The 6,269-nt window shown below is 44.4% G+C and overlaps 1 pseudogene; it reads right to left on the bottom strand.

The window, feature by feature from the left end:
• Positions 1 to 4,549: 4,549 nt before the first annotated feature.
• LOC141494141 (inosine-5'-monophosphate dehydrogenase 2 pseudogene) lies at positions 4,550 to 6,061 on the bottom strand (annotated as a pseudogene).
• Positions 6,062 to 6,269: the final 208 nt, after the last annotated feature.

The raw sequence follows: 6,269 nt of genomic DNA, 5'->3' as shown, positions 1-6,269 counted from the left end.
ATTTGGAGCCAAGAGCCTCTCTGCCTCTCTCCTGGGTGAGGAATTTTTTAGTTATGTGACAATGGGGGTACCATTTTATCTCTCTGAGCTGTTCTTTCCTCATCTGTAAAATGGGGATAATACTTGCAATTTCTGCCCCATAGGGTTATCTCCTAAGGGAAGCAATTTGTAAACTTATATAAAGGTAAGATGTTTAATGTTCTTAGCATTTTAAATTTCTCCAATGACTCGGGGGGGACACTTTAGCAATCTGGGGATTCCTCCAAACTAGAATAGCTTTTGACCCCCAAAATTAGTTGGGCATTATATTGCCATAGATATGAGTGAGCTTTCCAGGAATCCTGGATTAATGGCCAGGTGGTATTACTAGCAATAACCTAATCCTACTGAACAGTAAGATTCAGGAGCTGGCCATGCTCCATGCATACTCTCATGATTATGTGCTCTGAGTGACAATGCAGAAGTGATAAACTATGATTTTTAGGGTGACCTTCTATCTCCCAGTTTCTCCTCTCTCTGGATGACTGCACTGTCTAGTTGGTATGGATTTATCCAATCAAATGAGCTCTGAGCCAGCCTGGCCCTTTTCCTCCCTGAATTTGCTATTTTTCACCGAACCTTAGATGTGTGGCCTTGTCATAAAGGAGTCAGCTCCCCACAGAAATGAGCAAGCATGTTTAAATACCACAAATAGTATTTTCATTTTTGCAAGACCAGGGCCTATCCAAGTCATCCTATGGAACGGTATGGGGATGGGTCTATGGGGACCATCAGCATGGGGACAGTGAGAGAGGAAATTACTCCCCTTTCACAGAGGCTCAACAAAGGCAATACACAATTCATAAAAGAACACTTAATGTATTGTTGTATAAACAGCTTCTTCTAGATCAGAGGATTCTTAAACATTTTTAATATAATAAACCTGGTCTATGAAAAATATTTTGATAGCTGTATTCTTTAAAACTGGTTTTATTTGCAATCCTATGTATTTTTGGAATTTAAAAGTAATATTTTGATTAGTGGATCATTGACTACATCAGACTATCAAAGGGGTTCATGATGAAAACTCAGGAACTTTGGGCTCAAGTCATCACTGTTCCCCTAAGGCACAGGACATGGACTCATACCTATGAGTGATATGAGGCTTCAAGTAAATGGTAATGTTCTATTCAGTGTCTTGTTGATGTCAGGGTCCTCCAATTGCCTCTTGAAGTGACTAAACTCATTGATTGTAAGACAGGAGGCATGAATCAATGGAAGGTCTCAGCAAGGAGAACTTGATACAGTCATTCTGCCTGAGTGTCACCCTTATCCTGAGACTTTCAAGTTTCCATTACCCAGCAGAGGTATGTCAAATCTTCAGGTTTATGTGCTGACTCAGATGAAGGGCAGGCCCCATCATACTAGAATCACAGAGCAATAGAATATTAGAGTTTGAAAGGACTTAGAGACATTTTGGTCCAATTCACCCAATTTACAGAAAGGAAAACTGAGGCCCAAAGAGGGGATAACTCCCTTAGGGTCACATACCTAATTAGTGGCAGAATTCAGACTAATAACAGCAGACATTTTTAATAATGTATGAAGTAAAGTACTTTACATGCTATATCACATTGGACTAAAACCCAAGTCTTTCATCTTCTAGGCTCAAACCTGTGAAGTCTCCAGGTGTAAAAGAGGTTCACCTCCTTCCATCCCACAGCTATAAAATTGAAGTCATTGATTTCCAGCTCTAGCATAAGGAAATTCCCTTAACGAACACAGGTTGACACTTTTATCTGCAATGCATAGTCTTAGAGTAGAGATTTTTAAGAAATGAGATGGATTTTGAATAGTCTGTGAACTTAAAGGGGCTAAAATATTACATCTTTATTTTCGCTAATTTCAGAAATTAGCATTTCCTTCAGTTATTTCACACCAGGCTTCATCAGACTGATCAAGGGGTCCATGACACAAAGTGAGGAACCCCTATTTTAGAGAGTAGTCTAAGACACTAAGAGATCAAGTGACTTGCCTAGGATCACACAATCTGATTATGTTTCAGAGGTAGAGCTTGAACCTAGAATCTTGTTGGGTCCAAGGCCAGCTCTCCATTTACTAGACTTAATGCTGGTCATAGGCTGCCTTCTGGGTGACACAGCAAAGGAAAAAAGTTAGTATCAAAGCCCAAGCAGGTAACCCAGGCAGATCCCCTCCCTTCAAGTACTCCCACCCTTACTACTACTCCAGGGGAATGAGATAACCCCAACCCACCTTTAGGAGCTGCAAGGAGGCTGATTAATTAATTAACCCTCATTAAATGCTCAGGGAATAGTTTCTCATTATTATTTTTAATCAGACTTTGCAGTTTTATAGTCCCTATCACCCCGGGGCTACAAAACGGCTTTTAGTTAATTAAGCCTGCCAGTACTGGGTCTCATCCTGCCTCATCCCAGAGAGACCCAGCAGGGAGGGGGAGAGACCAGAGGAGGCTGAAAAAGGACCCAGAAGTCCTGCTAATGAAGAAGGGGGGCTAGCTAAGAGCTTCCTTGAAGAGGGGTGCAGGGAAGGGGGGGAAGGGAGCCCAAGAGAAAAGAAGGAAGCTCATTGGTCCCAGCTTTGTAACGCAGGAGAAAATGAGGATGGACAAAGTAGTGGAGTGAGAAGAGGCAGTTAATGAGCAAGTGAGAATGGGTGAGATCTGGAAATGTTTATGTCCTCTAGGCTTTGATCCGGGCCTCTGAGGGCTCAGTTTGCTTTTCTTCACAATGAAAGAGGGTCCAGTGAGCTAGACAGAGGGGAAATGGAGACCCTGTTTTCCTTTAATACTATGTGTCTCCTTTCCCACCCCCACTTCTCAGCAAGGTCTCCTAAGCACTGACCTGGAGGCAGGATGACCTAGGTTGTGTGATACTGGGCACATTTTTCTGTGCCTCAGTTTCTTCATCTATTATGTGAGGGGGTTGGACTTTACCATGACCTCAGACAGAGGATCTTTCCCAGTTCCAAATTTATGTTCCTGTGGATACATTAGATTATAAATCAATTTACAAGCATTTATCAATCACTTCCTGGATATCAGGGACTGGGGATATAGATATAAAGAATCAGACAATTCCTATTCAAGAGTTTATTTCCCTCCATTTTGTTATATTCCCTTCTTCCTCTCTCTCTCTCTCTCCTCCTTCCCCTCAATCCCTCTCTGTCTTCCTCTTATCCTTTCCTCCCTCTAATTCTTCCTTTCCCACATCTTTTCTATTGTTCTAATCCCTTTTCTCTTCCCTCTATCCCTCCCTCTCCTCCTTTCCCTCCATCTCTCCCCTCCTCTCCTTTCCCTCTAGACATCGCTCCCTTCCCCTCTCCTCCTTTCCTTCTATTCCTCCCCTCCATCCCTTTCGTACCCCCTTTTCCTCTCTCCCTCCCCCAGAGCCCCAAATACTCAGCCTTGGAGGGAGCCATTTCCTGTCCTTTTTGTATTCCATTTCAGGCTCCCCAAGGAGGAGGGGTGGTTATCCCAGCTGCCTCCTGGGCCTTCCATCGAGTCGCTCAGCAGTGACTCGCCCACACTGGTGCAGATGAGAAAACTCAGAACAGATGAGGCACAGATGCCAGAAGCAGCTGGGGCTCTGGGTCTGCGTCCATCCACTGCTTCTGCCCCCCATCCCCCAGGGCCCACGGTAAGGGCAGGAGGGAGAAAGCCCCTCATTTTCCAGCCAGGACCCAGGAGGCAGTGCCTATGAGCCAGTAGCCTCTTGGCAAGCAGCTTCTTCCTCCCTCTGGCTTCTCTCCCCTCCTCCCTTTCCTGCAACCCCAAGTCCTCCAACACACAAACGCAAAAGACTTTTCATGATGCCTTAGATGAATTCTTCCTTTCCTCTGGCTCCAAGGTAAGCGTCCTGGTGTTTGAATGAGATTGAAAAGCAAAATCGCCTTAAAATCATCCACTTAATCCCCTTCCTTTCTCCTCCCTTATTTTACAGTGAGAAAAATGAGATTAAGTGATTTCACCCAAGGTCACACAAATGACTTTGAAAGAGGCAGGATTCTAGGGTCAACTCCAAATCCAACACTCTTTCTACTGTACCATGTTATCAGCTCTCAGACTCCAGAATCATTTACAAATTGGGGAGTGCAAAGGCTGATAACACATTCCAACATGACCTGAGGGAGGCCCTTCTCTGCTTAATAACAATATTTACAAGAGGCTACATAGACTTTTTTCCTGCTGCCCCAGGTCGGTCCCTGTGAAAGAATGTGATAGATAGATAGATATACAGAGAGAGAGAGAGAGAGAGAGAGAGAGAGAAGCTGTTTTGCCTCTCAATCTCATTCAAACACCAGGACGCTTACCTTGGTGCCAGAGGAAAGGAAGAATTCATCTAGGGCATCATGAGTATGTGTGCATATATGCATGATATATATGTATTTATATGTAGGTATATATATATGCATCCATATATATGCTTATGTACATATATGCATATATAGATATGTACATGTGTGTGTATCCAGTTATTGAAAAACCAAAGAGGGAGGGGTGAGAGGTGGTGAAACCAAACCAGGCCACATCTCAGAAGAGTGACTTCTCATACACACAGAGTCAGTGGACGTCGCCTTCCTCCTGTGCCGATGACAGCCTCTTCTCTAAGGCAAAAGCTTCTTCCTCCCTCTCACTCCTCTCTCCCCCTCCTTTTCCTGCAACCCCAAGTCCTCCAGTACACATCTTCCCTCCATCCCTTTCCTACCGAATTTTCCTCTCTCCCTCTCCCAGAGACCCCCCCCCCAAAGTTCTCTAAGTACCTCATAGCTCTGATCATGGCACCAAATATCTTGGCAAGGGTGCTAGATGCCAGCAATCAAGGAGGGAACACAATTGTGTAGGCCCTTCGTCCTGAATAGCCAAATACCCTTGAGTCACCTTGATTTTGTCTGCTTCACTGAAATAGTAATTCTTGTTGCTGAAGTTTTTGTCATGGTAGTGAGCAAGCCCACCCCTCAAGTATTTATTTAGGGGGATCCCAGAAGAGTCCCCTTAGGGACTCTGGATTGGCAGCCAGCAGAGAGCCCATCATTACCATGAAAACTCCACAGGCCAAAGCTTTGGCAATGTAGTCAAATTCTGGATGCCACCATCAGCAATGACTGGGACACCAATGGGTCCATGCATATTTTGAGACTGTATACAAGTGTCACCTGGGGCCACTCACATGAGGCCTCTCCTTTGTAATGCAGGTGGAATCACTTCTCATAACAAGCTCTAGGGCATCGACTACAGGCTCAATGAGACTTTTTGGCTTCTGCGGCCATCACCACTTTGCCACCAATAACCTGGAGGTTGTTATATTTCTCCTTGATTTACTTGATCATGTTAATTTAGAAAATGGAGTTTTTTTTGGGAAGAGGCCAGTACAGGCACATCGACACTGGCCTGGTCCAGCAAGTGAAGCTGATGCTTGCCATCCTCCTGGGTGCCAATGGCTGCCCCACACAACAGAGCTTCTTAGTGTCCTTGAATGCAAATAGGGTCATCCCGAATCTACTCCAGGCCCCTAAAGGCAATTATGGCTCCTCATTTACCTTCTCAATGCATAGACTTCCCTTCTTAATCCTCTATAGGATTGCAATGTCTTCCTTTAATGTGATTCCTTCAGGAGCTACTACAAGAACCTCCCACTTGGTCATGAGCTTACTCAGGAAATAGTCACATTCCTCTTTCTTGACAAAGCCAACGTCATGAGAGGAGGAGAAGATGCCTGCTAGATGGCTGCCCATCTTGCTATTATCTGTAATTGGGATTCCCCAGAAATCATACCTTGTCTTGGTTTCAAACATGCCTCTGACTTGTGCTTCATTGGCCTAAAGTTCTGAGCCAATACTTCCTGAGGACCATCCCAGTCTCTGACCATGACCATTAGGGATGGTACAAATGAGGTCTTCAGGGTTATCTTCTTGGTAAGGTTAGGTTAACTTGCTCTGATGTAAAGTCTTTATAACCCAGAAAGATGAGGAGGTCAATATAATTGAGCCCAATTCCTGTAGTGTCACAGTAACAAGTGCTGCCATTGATGAGATAGTCTGTCATGTTGGGGATAGGACTGGACAGGTCCAGGGGAGGAGGGAGGAGGCTGAACTGGCAGGAGGCCTGGAATGAGCCTCATGGGGAATGATACTTTTTCTACAGAGATGCAGGAGGTTCAGTGACACCATGACTCTATACCCCAATAAGGTGTCTTTTTAAACTTTCAGAGTAAAATTGATGACACATTACATCAGAGACATATAAATGTGAG

The sequence above is a fragment of the Macrotis lagotis genome, chromosome 7 (genome assembly GCF_037893015.1).
Source record: "Macrotis lagotis isolate mMagLag1 chromosome 7, bilby.v1.9.chrom.fasta, whole genome shotgun sequence".
NCBI lineage: Eukaryota > Metazoa > Chordata > Mammalia > Peramelemorphia > Peramelidae > Macrotis > Macrotis lagotis.
Note: the sequence above shows the minus strand (reverse complement) of the source record. Positions and strands in the feature narration are given on the sequence as shown.